General features: G+C 38.4%; 1 protein-coding gene and 1 non-coding gene across 3 annotated transcripts in view; one reads left to right on the forward strand and one right to left on the reverse strand.

The window, feature by feature from the left end:
* Window positions 1–16,025, reverse strand: part of RAF1 (Raf-1 proto-oncogene, serine/threonine kinase) — a 77,180-nt gene that overhangs the window by 45,111 nt on the left and 16,044 nt on the right. The window lies entirely within an intron of this gene.
* TRNAR-CCG (transfer RNA arginine (anticodon CCG)) lies at window positions 9,119–9,191 on the forward strand. The gene has a single exon. It is a non-coding gene; the product is annotated as a tRNA-Arg (tRNA).

Raw genomic sequence — 16,025 nt, forward strand, 5'->3', positions numbered from 1 at the left:
ATGAACTATTACTCGGCCATAAAAAGGAATGAAATTGGGTCATTTGTAGACACGTGGATGAATCTAGAGACTGTCATACAGAGTGAAGTAACTCAGAAAGAGAAAAACAAATATCGTGTATTAACGCATGCATGGGGAACCTAGAAAAATGGTACAGATGAACCAGTCTGCAGGGCAGAAACTGAGACACAGATGTAGAGAACAAACATATAGGCACCAAGGGGGGAAAGTGGCGGGGTGGCGGGGTTTGAACTAAGAGATCAGGATTGACATGTATACACTAATATGTATAAAATGGATAACTAATGAGAACCTGCTGTATAAAAAAATAAAATTCAAAAAAAATAAATAAAAATAAAAGATTAATATAAAAAAATAGTCATTTCTGCTACTTCATGTGATTCTTCCACTTTTCACATACCGCACTGCCAAGTAGACTCAAAAAAACTCAGTATACTAAGTTTTCATTCTTTCCTCAGGTACCATTAGTTATTCTGTGACTTTATTTATCATTCAAATTTACTGTGAAGATATCTACTTTAATGGATTCACTGACAGTAACCTGAGACCATTCTCTAATGCTTATTAGGTTACATGGCTCACTAACTTTTAAATATGACATTTTTAAGGCACAGAACTTATATACCCATGGTTCTCACACTATGACATCTCATTTACTAAATTATTTTACCCTATGTAGAAGTTTCAGCATTTTGTTCTCTCTCAAAATAGCCATTCCTCTTTACCTTTTCATTTATCACTTCTTATAATGATCTTTATTGCTGTAAGGTCTTCTGTTTCCTGTTCTTTTCTGCTTTTAAAAGAAAATACCAAATAAGAGTGTGATGTTACATCTATTTCACTGAACTTAATGTAGATTCCACTCCCAATTTAAACCCTTCTCCAAAGTGCACACAACAAAGATTATACTCACTCACAGTCCTGTAACTTTCTTTTTAACCTTCTCTTCTTGATCTTCAGAGATCCAGTCTCTGTATAAGCATGAGAACCTTCAAAGGTACAAAGTAGGTTTCTGGAAGTCTTCTTTTGAGGGGAGCCCCTGAGTAGAATTCTATACACCTCTATTGAGGCTTTGGGTCCTCTGTGATGTTCTTCAGGTAAAATTCTCCCCATAAAGCCTCCCTTCTTTGCTCCCTTATTCATAAAGAATTTACCACTCCCTCCTGTTTTTTATGTTATTCACATGTATATTAATAGCCCTTCCCACTCTGAACTGTAATTATTTATTTACATGTCTGCCTCCCTACCTGACTATAAGCTCCTTGAGGATAGAGTACATGCATGCTTCTTTGTTCTCCTTTGTTTCCCCAGAACTTAGCAGGACATGTGACTCACAGTAGTTATTCAACCAAGACTTCAAAACCAATGTGATGGTAGTTGCAGAATCCATAATACATTAAATTTATGTAAATTATTAAGGAAAATGGCTATTTTAATATGTAATATAAAATTATAACCACAAGCAAGCATTCATGAAAAACACAAATACTAACAAAAACTAGCTATCTGAACAATAACAATAGTGGTTTGCTCTGTTTTGACATCTGCCAAAACTCACTAGGAAACAAGATATAGTCACCAAATAATTAATTTCTTAAAATTCTGTACCAACTAAATAGTAAAAATGATAGTAATATTAACTAACAGCTACTGAGTTCTTGACATTTCAGTATGTACAATACTACTGAGTAGATACTACAGTATATATAATAATATTGAATTTTTCACATATCATTATGTTAGTATCAGTTCTTTAAACATAATATCTCATTTAAGCCTCCCAAGAACTCTATGAAAGATACTATTATCCTGATTTTGGAGATGAGGAAACTGAAGACCACAAACGTTAAATAAAATTATCCAAGATTACACAGTAAGCTAGAAAGCCAAGATTACTGACAGAATATCTAAGGTCAAAAGCACTCACAAGTTTTACCAGAGCTTTATCACACCATCATTCTTTATTCTTAAGGCAGTTGTGAGACAGGCTGTTGCTCAGATGAGGTGCCAGATTTCAACCTTGTGGCTGCCTGCTCTAGCTTCCTGCTACTGGCTCTTTCCTTCCACTCTGGTCATTTGTTTTTATTACACTTTTATTTAAGATGATATAATTAAATTTGGGCAGGGGAACAGAGGAGAAAAGTTATCCATAGCCTTATTCATCCTAACAAAACATTTTTTTGATATCATCTTCTAACATTAGAAGCACAATACATGGATATCTGTTCAAAATATACTTCCACCTTTTATTAGCTGTGTGGCCTTTTGCCAAATTGCTTAACTTCCCCCACACCACCTCACTCAATCTCTCATGCAATAAACATTACTGAGCAACTATTATGTACCAGTCACTGCTTTACTCTAGATGCTTGGGTTAATTCAGTGAATTAGAGACGAAGACCCCTGATCTCAGGAGAAGCATATCTTCCAGTGGAGGACATACAATGAAGTGAATTATATAACATGACAGTGGATGATAAGTGCTGGGGGAAAGGAGACAAGTTGCAATTTACATAATGAGGTCAGAGTAGGCCTCATTGAGGAGGTAAGAGCTGAGATCACAAGTCAGCGAGTTTGACTTGCAAGTAGCTGGGGGGGACGGTCAAGGCAGAAGGATCAGCCAGTGAAAACCCTAAAGCAGGAGTGTCCTGTGTACAAGGAATAGCAAAGAGATCATGGAGTTCAGTGAAGTGAGAGTACAGCTGGGGGAGGAGGAACAATGTGGTTAACATACTGTTTTGTAGGTCACCGCTGTAAGGACTCTGCCTTTTACTGAGCGAAATGGGAAGCCACTGAAAAGTTCTGAGCAGAGGAGACGCACAATCTGCCTAAGGTCTTAAAAGGCCTAGTCCAGCTGCTATATTGCAAATAAACTACGTAGGCAGTAAACACACAATTATGGAGTTCAAAAGATGTCTGCGCTGAAGGATTAACTGTAAAAAGGGATAATAATACTCACTGAGTTGTCATGAAAATTGTTCAACAATGTTTGTAAAGCATTTAGCACTGTGCCTGACACTGATATTGTTATAGCTTCTGCCTCAGACAAGGACGCTCAGCATAGGAAATGAGAGGGTAGAAAATGAGCCTATGCCTCAATGAGCCTCGTACACAGACAGCATCAGCCTAAAAGAAAGGGATTCTCCTAAATCACATGAAGGGGACAGTCCTGCTAGCTGAGCCATGGACCTTTTGCTATTTAGCAATGGTGTCTTTGGGGCTAATTGTGGCCTTAATCCTTGTCCATATGTGTACATGTGCACAACTGCAGTCTCAATCCACATCCTATGTTATACATTATTCTCCTTCCAATTTTAAATATTTCAGTTATTTGTCTAATCATATACCCCATTGTGTTGGATGTAATTCATCCTTAACCTACTTTTTAATATCTTTATATTAGAGTATAATTGCTTTACAATGTTGTGTTAGTTTCTGCTGTACAACAAAGTCAATCAGTTATATGTAAACATATATCCCCATATCCCCTCCCTCTTGAGCCTCTCTCCCACCCTCCCTACCCACCCCTCTAGGTCGTCACAAAGCATCAAGCTGATCTCCCTGTGCTACGCAGCAGCTTCCCAGTAGCCATCCATTTTACATTTGGTAGTGTATATATGTTGATGCTACTCTCACTTCGTCCCAGCTTACCCTTCCCCGTCCCCGTGTCCTCAAGTCCATTCTCTACGTCTGTGTCTTTATTCCTGCCCTGCCACTAGGTTCATCAGTACCATTTTTTTAGATTCCATATATGTACGTTAGCATATAGTATTTGTTTTTCTCTTTCTGACTTCACTCTGTATGACAGATTCTAGGTCCATCCACCTCACTACAAATAACTCAATTTTGTTCCTTTTATTCCAGTGTATATATGCATCCTTAACCTATTTTTAAGTCACATATTTTTTCAGATTTAAAAATCTCTGAAATCAGAACACATCTTAAAAACAATGCTGTGCCTTATTTATCCTAACAGAGAACCTTAAATGAACACCTCAGATATACAGGTATTTTGCTTAGCAACTAGGTGTGAGATTACTGGGTCAAAAGATAAGAATTACGGATGAGTGCTGCTACTGTCATGTTTTCAATATTTTAAAATTGGTCTGGGGTGAATTTTTGTTTTTAAGATAAGCTTATTTGCTGAAGCAACTGGTTGCTATTTATTTTCTCTGATCTTTTTTTGTTTTGAGGCAGGGGAGTAAGGTAAGTTTAACCAGGAAAAGGAAGGTTGTGTTGTTTCAATTTCTTAGAACTGACAAAGGCTTCTAAAAGTTTAGAGAGGGTAAAGATACTGACTGATAAAGGCAACACCAGTGTAACTTTAAGAATTTCACATTAGGTCAGCTTTCCAACAGCAGGTTAGGTGTTGAGTGAGATTATTTTGTGTTTTTTTATACTCTATCGAAGAAAAGTAGAACTCAACAGCTTAATTCCCAAAGAGCTCTCTGAAACCCTTCTAAAAAGGTGGCCGCCTAGGGGCTTCCCTAGTGGCGCAATGGTTGAGAGTCCGCCTGCCGATGCAGGGGACACGGGTTCTTGCCCAGGTCCGGGAGGATCCCACATGCCGCAGAGCGGCTGGGCCCGTGAGCCATGGCCACTGAGCCTGCACATCCGGAGCCTGTGCCCCGCAATGGGAGAGGCCACAACAGTGAGAGGCCCGCGTACCGCAAAAAAAAAAAAAAAAAAAAAAAGGTGGCCCCGGTCTTTATTCCTGGAAAAGGTAAAAGGGAGGGTCTCTAGACTGGGGGATTTCAGGTACACTTGAGAGCATGGATGCTATTCTGAAAACTATGAATGCTTAAATACAAAGACCAAACAGCCTCTTCCATAGCTGGGCAACCAGGCGCAAAAAAACTGACATTAGTTCCCCTACCTTATAATGAAGCTCAAAGACAGCAAGCCTAAGCCAAGCATTCCAATCAGCTGTTTAATACTGTCCTTTTAAAAATAGACTGCCAAGGATTACACGACATTTTAGGAAAGCTTCTAACATGTATGATAGAGACCAAAACACACAGGCAACACACACACACACACACACACACCTGAATGACTTCAGCTATCAGATTAACGAATTATCAGAACGTAGTCCATCAAATGCCTATCACATTAAATTTTACAATAATGGGCTAACAGAAAATTCTACTAACTTCTACAGAAAAAAAAAAAAAAATACAAGGGATCGGGAATCAGAATGGCTTCAAATTTCTCAACCCTGCAAGCCAGAAGACATAATGAAGCAAAGTCATCTAAATTCTGAAGGAAAAGTATTTCCAATTTAGAATAATCAGCAAAACTATTGTAGTAGAAAGATATTTTCTGCCATTCATTACCAAAAATATTTTACCCTTCACTATCCCTGTCTCAAGGGATGTTTTACATGAATAAGAGTAAATCAAGAAAGAGATGGCATATAGGAAAAAGGGGATCCAACACAAGAAAGAAACTAACAAAATCCCCAAGAGGTCAGTGGAGGGAAATCTCTGGATGACATCTGTGCATCAAGAACAAGAATCCATAATTTTGTGACCCTTTCTAGCAACCTCAAACTATCACCAACAACACTCACCAAGACGATGCCTTTTTCTTTTCTTCAGAGACAGAGAGAGGAGAGAGGGGAGAGAGGAAAGGGTGGGGTAGAGAAGTGGGGGGAGAGAAGGGATGGAAGGAAACAGCTCACGTTTTTAAAGTTTTACATGATCCTGTACTCTTTTTAATTGAAGTACAGCTGACTTACAGTGTTGTGTTAATTTCTGCTATACAACAAAGTGATTCAATTATACATATATATACATTCTTTTTTGTATTCTTTTCCATTATGGTTTATCACAGGATATTGATTGAATACAGTTCCCTATGCTATATAATAGGACCTTGTTGTTTATCCATTCTATATATAATAGTTTGCATCTGCTAACCCCAAATTCCCACTCCATCCCTCCCCCACCCCCTTGGCAACCACAGGTCTGTTCTCTGTCTGTTTCTGTTTCGTATATAAGTTCATTTGTGTCATATTTTAGATTCCACATATAAGTGATATTATATGGTATTTATCTTTCTCTTTCTTACTTCACTTAGTATGATAATCTCTAAGTCCATCCATGTTGCTGCAAATGGCATTATTTCGTTCCTTTTTATTGCTCCACTGTGTGTGTGTGTGTGTGTGTGTGTGTGTGTGTGTATATTTTCTTTACCCACTCATCTGTCGATGGACACTTGGGTTGTTTCCATGTCTTGGCTATTGTGAATAGTGCTGCTATGAACATAGATAGGGGTGCATGTATTTTTTTGAACTATAGTTTTATCCAGATATCTGCCCAGGAGTGGGATTGCTGGATCACATGGCAACTCTATTTTTAGTTTTTTAAGGCACCTCCATACTATTTTCCATAGTGGCTGCATCAACTTACATTGCCACCAACAGTGTAGGAGGGTTCCCTTTTCTCCACACCCTCTCCAGCATTTATTTGCAGACTTTTTAATGATGGCCATTCTGACCGGTGTGAGGTGGTACCTCACTGTAGTTTTGATTTGCATTTCTCTAATAACTAGCGATGTTGAGCATCTTTTCATGTGCCTGCAGGCAGGCCATCTGTATGTTTTCTTTGGAGAAATGTCTATTTAGGTCTTTTGCCCATTTTTCAATTGGGTTGTTTGTTTGCTGTTGAGTTGTATGAGATGTTTGTACATTTTGGAAATTAAGCCCTTGTCGGTCGCATCATTTGCAAATATTTTCTCCCATTCTGTAAGTTATCTTTTCATGTTATTTGTGGTTTCCTTTGCTGTACAAAAGCTTGTAAGTTTGTTTACGTCCCGTTTATTTTTGCTTTTATTTATACTGCCTTGGGAGACTGACCTAAGAAAACATCGGTACAATTTATGACATGATCCTATGCCCCTTTAAACACATTCTCCCTTGTAGAGGAGTTAGTGAGACCTGTGCTGGGTCTTGAGACATTCTGGGTGGTTGATCAACATGAATAGAATAGTCAGTCTAGCAGTATACAGTTTCCCAAAGCATGGGCCATACGTTATTCATGGTTTACAAAAATTATTTTAGAGGATTTGTGGACATGACAAAAAATAACATTAAATCAATCAGATAAAGATTATGATAAGGAAGAATTGTCAGTTTGGTATCTTTAATACCTCTATAACACTTCTTAATCTCCCTTTTTAATTAAAAAATATAGTTTTCAAACTCAAAGCCACTACAGACCCTAATATTTAACTACAAATTAATACTGTTTTTATTTTATTAAAATAGCAGCAAAGGAATGTAGTACTATATGTGATTCCTATTCTCCTGGCAGCTTCTTCTGGATTCTTTTTTTTTTTTTTTTTTTTACATCTTTATTGGAGTATAATTGCTTTACAACGGTGTGCTAGTTTCTGCTTTATAACAAAGTGAATCAGTTATACATATACATATGTTCCCATCTCTCTTCCCTCTTGCGTCTCCCTCCCTCCCACCCTCCCTATGGATTCATTTTGACTGTGTATTTTGGACGTGCTTATAACATAGTTCCCTCCATTTTTGTGCAAAAGAAGTCAACACAAGAGAGTGAGTCACAGCCATCCACCCTTGATACATCACTACATTTCCAGCAAAGAAGCTTGCACCTGCTTTGCTCCTGCAATTTAGGATGAGGCTATCACCTAGCCTTTATCTCTGTAACTCAACAGCCTCAAACTACTTCACTTTTTTTAAAGTTCCAGAGAATCCCCTGGCAGTCAGTCCAGTGGTTAGGACTCCGCAGTGGGCACAAGTTGGATCCATGGCAGGGGAACTAAGATCCTGCAAACCCCAGCATGGCCAAAAAAAAAAAAAAAAAAAAAAAAACAGTGAGCTATTTAAGAGAAAATATTAAATAAGCACTACTATAGGTGGTTCTCTGTTCTAGTAAAAGTTAGGAAGATGATACTTGAATGACTGAAGTTGTGAAAAACTAGTCTAGCAGAGACAGTACATTCTTTAAATTAATGACCTTGTAACTCTGCCATTACTTATCTATCAGGCTTTTAAGCAAGTCTGATCAATAAAACCCTAGTAATCAAATCTAGAGTGTTTCTCAGCCTAATGCTCCTTCTCCCTTCCTCCTAAAGAAACTTTGATTATACTGCACTTCCAGGGGTTTCTTCTGTCTCCAACTGTATCTCCTCTACCTTGTTTATTGGCTTCTAGTCTTCCTCCTGCTCCAACCATGGATGTACCTCAAGGCTTCTATGTTGCTATACTTTCTTAGTATTCCACAGCCTTTCCAACCTGCCTACATACATTGCCTCCATCAATGAAAAGTGTGGTGGGCAACTCTATGCTGTCTCCCAATCCCACACTCCTCTTTTGAGAACATCCTTCCTTCACCCATAGGAATAAGCCCTGAGCAGTGATGTTTACATTTTTATATTCATGATCCTGCCCCTTTAGAACCCACTACAACTGAATGGAGCAAGGATCCAAGCTGGGAACTTGATCTGGAATTGAGAGAATATATAAACTCAGAAGGTATAAGAATGTTGGTCCATGGATGTCCAAAGCAGTAAAAGCAAGTTTGCTGTTAAGACAGCAATATTCTCCAAACTGACCTATAGATTCAATACAAGCCCTAACAGAATAGGCTTCTTTACCAGCTTCTTTGTAGAAACTGACAAGCTAAAATGCATATGGAAATTGACCCTAAAATGCATATGGAAACTCAAGGGAGCCAAAACAGCCAAAATAATCTTGAAAAAGAACAAAATTCGAGGACTCATACTTCCCAATTTCAAAACTTATTACACAAAGCTACAGTAATCAAAACAGTGTGGAACGGGCATAAGGATAGACATATAGATCAGTAGAACTGAACTGAGAAGGGTGCCAAACAATTCAGATATCCACATGCAAAAGAATGAAGCTGTACCCCTACTTAAGAGCATATACAAAAATTAACCCAATGGATGAAGACCTAAATAATGTAAGAGCTAAAACCATAAAACTATAAAACACTTAAAAGAAAACAAAGGAGTAAATCTTGATGACCTTAAATTTGGCAGTAGTTTTTAAGATATAACACTAAAAGCACAAGCAACAAAAGAAAAACAGATAGGGACTTCCCTGGTGGTCCAGTGGATAAGACTCCGTGCTCCCGGTGCAGGGGACCCAGGTTCGATCCCTGGTCAGGGAACTAGATCACACATGCATGCTGCAACTAAAACCCAGCACAGCCAAATAAATAAGTAAACAAAATATTTTTTAAAAAAAAGGTAAATTGGACTTCAACAAACTTAAAAACTTTTCTGCTTCAAAGAACACTATAAAGAAAGTAAAAAGACAACCCAAAGAATGAGGAAAAAATATTTGCAAATCATGTATGTGGTAAGCGACCTGCATTTAGAATATAAATATTCTACAGACTACAGAATAAAGAATTCTTAGAACTCAATAATAAAAAAAAAAACCACAATTTAAAAAGAGGCAAAGGATCAGCACATTTTTCCAAAAAAGATACAAGAAACAGCCAAGAAGAACATGAAAAGGTACAACATCAGTAATCATTAAGGAAATGAAAATCAAAAACACAATGAGATAGCACTTCACATGGCTATTATCAAAAAGAAAGAAAGAAAAAGAGAGGGAGGGAGGCGATGGCAAGGATATAGAAAAACTGGAACTCTTGTGCATTGCTGATGGGAATGTAAAATGGTGTAGCTGCTACAGAAAACAGTATGGCAGTTCCTCAAATATTAAAATTAGAATTACTATTGAATATATGATCCAGCAAGTCCACATCTGGATGTAGACCCAGAAGAATTGAAAGCAGGAACTCAAAATATTTGCACACCCACGTTCACAGTATTATTCACAACAGCCAAAAGGTGGATGCAAGCCAAGTGTCCATTGACCAATGAACTGATAACAAAATATGCTACATACATACAAGGAAGTATCATTCAGCCTTAAAAAGCAAGGAGATTCTGGACGTCCCTGGTGGCACAGTGGTTATGAATCCATCTGCCAATGCAGGGAACACGGCTTCGAGTCCCGGTCCGGGAAGATCCCACATGCTGCAGAGCAACTAAGCCCATGTGCCACAATTACTGAAGCCCACACGCCTAGAGCCGGTGCTCCACAACAAGAGAAGCCACCACAATGAGAAGCCCACGTGCAGCAACGAAGAGCAGCCCCCGTTCGTCGCAACTAGAGAAAGCCCGCGTGCAGCAACGAAGACCCAACGTAACCAAAAATTAATTTAAAAAAAAAAGACTAGCCAGATTAAAAAAAAAAAGGGCAAGGAGATTCTGATATATGCTACAACTTGGATGAACCTTGAGGACATTATGCTAAGTGAACCAAGCCAGTGATAAACGGACAAATATTTTATGATTCCACTTACATGACGTACCTAGAGCAGTCAAATTCATAAAGAAAGAAAGTAGGATTTAAAACAAAGAAAGAAAGTAGGATGGTAGTTGGCAGGAACAGGAGGGGAGAGTGGGGTGGGGAATTTAAGGGTACAGAGTTTCAGTATGGGATGATGAAAAAGTTCTGGAGATGGATGGTGGTGATGGGTGCAACATATTGTAAATGTACTTAATGCCACTGAACTATGCGGTAATTTATATTATGTGTATGGTACATGGTGGTAAATTTCTGTTATGTATATTTTACCACAATAAATTTTTTAAAAAGAATGTTTATAGTTGCCTAAACCTACATGTCATTAAAAAAAAAAAGATAGCATGTTGATCATTACTAGTCAAAACACCATTAAAGTCATCGATACTAAATTTGGAGGCACTGGGAAAGCCCATGCATCTCCATGGACCTTGTGGCTTCATCTTAAAAATAAGGTACGAAGGACTAAATCAGACCTACTTCTAGTTTGCAGTCTCAGGACCCCTGTGAACTCCAAATGTTATATAAAAAAAAAAATCCTCCCTGGAATTCCCTGGGAGTCCAGTGGTTAAGACACTGTGCTTCCACTGCAGGGGGCCCAGGTTCAATCCCTGGCAGGGGAACTAAGGTCCCGCAAGCTGCACTGTGCAGCCAAAAAAAAAACTCTGGTTATTTCTATTTCAATATTTCCAAATAAAACCTAATAAATTATTCTTTAACCTTTCAAAAGTCTGCCCAGAGCAACAAAATCATCAGGCTTCTCTCTCTCCTGCAGACTGGAATTATAGGACTTCAGGGTAGACTTGCAGGTTATTAGAACCTTAGGACATCAGAATGTTCATAGCAGCATTACTCCTAATAGCCAAAAGGACATCAGAATGTTCATAGCAGCATTACTCCTAATAGCCAAAAGGCAGAAACAGCCCAAATGCCCACCAACTGATGAATGAATAACTAAAATGTGGTATAATCTTCCCTAGGTATCTGCAAGGGATTGGTTTCAGGACCCCCTGCAGATAACAAAGTCCAAGGATGCTCAAACACCTTATATAAAACGACACAGTATTTGCATATAATCTACACACATCCTTCCATACACTTTAAATCATCTCTAGATTCTTTACAATACCTAATACAATGTAAATGCTACGTAAATAGTTGCCGATAGGTGACAAATTCAAGTTTTGCTTTTTGGAACTTTCTGGTAATGCCTTCAGGTAAACAGCATTTCCCAGGGAAGCTCTTCAGAGTAGAGCCCCAAACATGACTTCACATCTCACTGGCCTCCAGTGAGTGACTCTGACCAAATCATTATGTCCAAATGGTTGGCCTTTACTGACTGACTGAAGCTAATCAGTCTCTCCACTAGAGCTAAAGATGGGGTCAATCTCATTAAAATGGCTCAAATGAATGGCTAGGTAATAAGGATAAGGGCTGACAGTTCCTGAGAGAAAAATATGGGATACAGTTACAATGAAAGGGGGAAACAGAAACAAACAACAGGTGTTCAGTTCACTGGTTAACAGGTGTTCACTGGTTTACAGGTGACAATCAGCAAGATCAAGGGATTAAAGGAAGGAGCTTAGAGAAATCCTTAAATTGACCTACTGTACATACTCTTAAAGGTACAATCAAAACTCAGGTGATACATTTAAATTCAAGCTTCTCAGATATTGCCACTGTTTATAAAACACACACACGTGACCAATCAGGCAAGCAACATGGGTCTTCTTAAGCCCTTGTAGCTCTGTTCAGCAAATCTCAAGGGAAGATACTTGAGCATGCAGGGGACAAGATACCAGACGTTTTCTTGTTCAGTGACTTCTCTGGAACACATCTATCTCTAGGACCAGGAAAATAAAATTTCCAGAAAGTGAAATATGAGAAAATATAAAAGGAACAGACTGGTCTTCCCTGGTGGCGCAGTGGTTGAGAGTCCGCCTGCCGATGCAGGGTACACGGGTTCTTGCCCCGGTCCGGGAGGATCCCACATGCCACAGAGCGGCTGGGCCCATAAGCCATGGTCACTGAGCCTGCGCGTCCGGAGCCTGTGCTCCGCAACGGGAGAGGCCACAACAGTGAGAGGCCCGCGTACCGCAAAAAAAAAAAAAAAGGAACAGACTTGACAGATAAAGAAAAACAAAACCCAGCATCTTTTAGGCATCTACTATGAGCTACGCAACACCCTGAGCAGACAGGTGTTTATATGCTATTTCATTTAATCCACATAACCTCAAGTTACCTGCCTCCTCTGCAAAATATGGAGTTGGAAGAGATGATCTATAATGATCCTTCTAGCTCTAACACATTATGATGATTCTAGTGCCATGAAAATCTAACATATGTTAAACTTTTCTGATATAGAATATCCTTCCCTAGCTTTCCAAACAGACTATACTTCAACTTTCTCTTAATGATTTATAAGTTACTATGAGTAACCTCTGGCTATCTACAGAATACAAATATAGTAGATTTTCCTAAGAAAACAATTTTACTCAGACTTGAGTGAGGGAGGTTAATAACGTAACTAATATTTTAAAATATTTTTATAATACACCTGTTTTGAAGTAAAATTCAAAAACCAAAGATTTAAGATAAAACATGACTTCAAAGAACTTTCAGGTTTAAAGAGTAGGCATTTAATCTAATTTTAGTGGTAGTTTGATGGAAAAGTTTCAAAACAATAATGATAATGAATGTAACAGAAAACAGAGTTCTGTGTCTCCTTTCTACTCTTCAGGTATTTCTTACACTCTGGTTGTGCCACTTCTGACTTGATAGTATTTACACCTCTATGGACTCCCCTACTCCTCAGCATTTGCTATTGACAACCCAATATGAGAAAGAGAGATAATCAAGCCTATGTATTAAGGAGCACAACAGAAGAGAAAGAACCTAGCCTACTAGGCTAGAAAGGGCCTAGCCTACTGAGTAATGAAAAGGCTTCAGGACAGGCTTATGTGCATGGTCAAAGCTACATTCCAGAAGATTAAGGCTACCAAAAATCCAATATTCCTGTAAGCAAGGTCCTCCTACACACTTGGTCTACAAAACTGTACAGACTCTTACGGTAAAATTTTTTAACACCCAAATTATAAATTCTTAAACTCCATGAGAACAGTGACTCAGCTTTGATAACCTCTGTATACTTAACTCCTAGAAGAGTACTTGTTGAGTGACTAAATAAACTGAGCTTGCACTTTGAAGTCAAAGAGACCTGTTGATGAGTAACCTTTTTGGCTGTGTGAACTTCGGCAAAAAACATCTAAGCCTTAATTTCTTCATCTGTAAAGTAAGCACAACTATATTTTAAGAGGTGGCTATGAGCAGTAAATGTAACACTACAAACTATGAAAAATTCACTGTCTGGTACACAGTGGTCACTTAATCCATGACAGCTATTACCACACGATAGCTATATTACTATTTTCGGTAATAATAGTGCTTATCCACACAACAAAGTAACCTAGATATGATCCTTGATTCCTTTAGTATTTTCCTCACCCACCACATTTAATCATCCATCATGTACTGTCAGACCCTCCAAAATCCAACTACTTTAACCCAACCCAACCAATCTAACCTAAAGCACCATTTTCTCTTGCCTAGATTACACCAGGAGTCACAATGTCCACTCCCAAAGCCTCTAAATCTATTCTCTACTGAGAAGCCTTAAAACACAAATCTGGTCACACTATTGCTCCGCTAAAATCCTTAAGTGTGACTGGTTCCCTATCACACTCAAAATAAAACCCAAATTCTTTAACTATGACCTACAAGGCCTTACGTGACGACCTGGCCTCTATCTTCCTTCTCCACCTTATCTCCTACCCTGCTCTCTCTTGTTCACTTTATTTCTGTCATACTGGCCTTCTCGTTGCTAGTCACTTCTCGTCAATCATGTTTCCACACAAATGTCACTCCTCAAAGGGGACCACCTTGACCATCCTGTTTTAAGTGTATCCTGCCCCTCCCCATCATTCTTCTCTCTTTACCCAGCTTTGTGGTTTTCATAATACTTTATTACCATCTAATTAATACTTTGAAATTATATTAGATATCTGCCTAGCCAATGATTGTCTGCCTACCCTACTAGATAGTATGCTCCAAGAAGCTAAGTTCAGTTCATCCTAAAAACCCCATCACCTCTAACAGTGTCTAGCATACAACTGGCCGTTAAAGACACCTCCTGAATGAGTAACAAATGCTGGCACCTGGGTCCAATGGGTTCTGAGTTCTAACAGAAATCATCAGTGCATTTATGAACCACACTATGCTGAGGGGCTACACCCTAGGACTAGAACACTGACAATTGTGGAATTCTGCAACTGTAGAATCGGCACAGTGTAACTGCTGGCTGGCAGTCAGCTAAATTCATTACAGCAGCTCCATCAGAGAAATCCCAGACAAAAACCAGCTGATTAGAGCCAGCTGAAGCCATTATGTAATTCTACTATGCTTGAGTTATTTCCAAAGTTTGATTTACTAGTATTGTTTGGCATTTTTCTTCATAGTTGTTTTATTTTAAAAATAAAACCAAGCACCATTCTTGCTCTGTCACATTCACCTGCTCTGTCACACTAAACTGTAAATGTGTTCCACCTACACACACATCCATTTGTCCTAAATATACACTACTGAAAATAAAACGTCGTTTTAAACCACAGTGCCCCTGCTAAAGAAATGTAGAAGTGTGTTTTTAAACATGCCTAAGATCATGTAGAATGCAAAAGAATGGGTAGAAAGAGGATTTCAGATGGAAGGAGGGGATTGCTCAACTTAAAGGAAATACAATAATTAACAAATATTTGGAGTACATGTCTCAAAACAAGAATGCTTTCTTAAGCATAACCAAATTATAGTTTAGGTTCTTGGATGTTAATCTAAAATATTCTTCATATACATAAGCTGTCAACCATGAAACCGATCAGCAAAATTAAAGAGGAAAACAAACTCAATTTCAGAAAGTACAAAAGCTAAAATCTGGGAAAACTGCTACATTTTCACATCAGGTTTGCAAATGATTCTAGAATCAGACAGTAGTCACCACTTTCTCTGTATTTGCTATGGGCCAAATACCATAGGCCATAATGTTGTAGCCCTAAAAATAAGTCTCCATCTTAGTAAATGATGAAGCCGATTTCTCAATGAATAAAAAACAAGTGACTGTTGAATGTCAACAAGTTTTACATGCCACACCTAATTAGATGATTAAAATGATAAAGTTCTCAAACTCTTTTTTAAATAATTCAACTATAGGAATGTTTAAAAAAACTCAGCTTTTACAGCAAATTCATATTTCTTAAAATCAAGAACACATTCCTGGGGGTTTCCTTGAACAATATGCACCAGGACAGCCAAGCAGGAAGCGCTGAAGAAAGAGAACAAACAGAATTTTCATCTTACACTTTCAAGAAATAAGTTTATCTTTTTGAAAGTCTAAACACTGGTAAAGCAAGGTACAAATCCTCCCCATAATATTGCACTTTTGTCATCAGGCAACAAATCAAATGGGCAGTAAGAGCACAGTACCTACCACTCAACTCCCAGGCATTAACAGAGAAGTCACAAACATTCTCTCAGCTAAGGCAAAAAGCTTTACTGTATTTCCAAAGTCTGCAGA

Source organism: Delphinapterus leucas, chromosome 10, assembly GCF_059928025.1.
Source record: "Delphinapterus leucas isolate spDelLeu-1000000601 "Yukka" chromosome 10, BTC_Dleu_Yukka2, whole genome shotgun sequence".
In the NCBI taxonomy this organism is placed as follows: domain Eukaryota; kingdom Metazoa; phylum Chordata; class Mammalia; order Artiodactyla; family Monodontidae; genus Delphinapterus; species Delphinapterus leucas.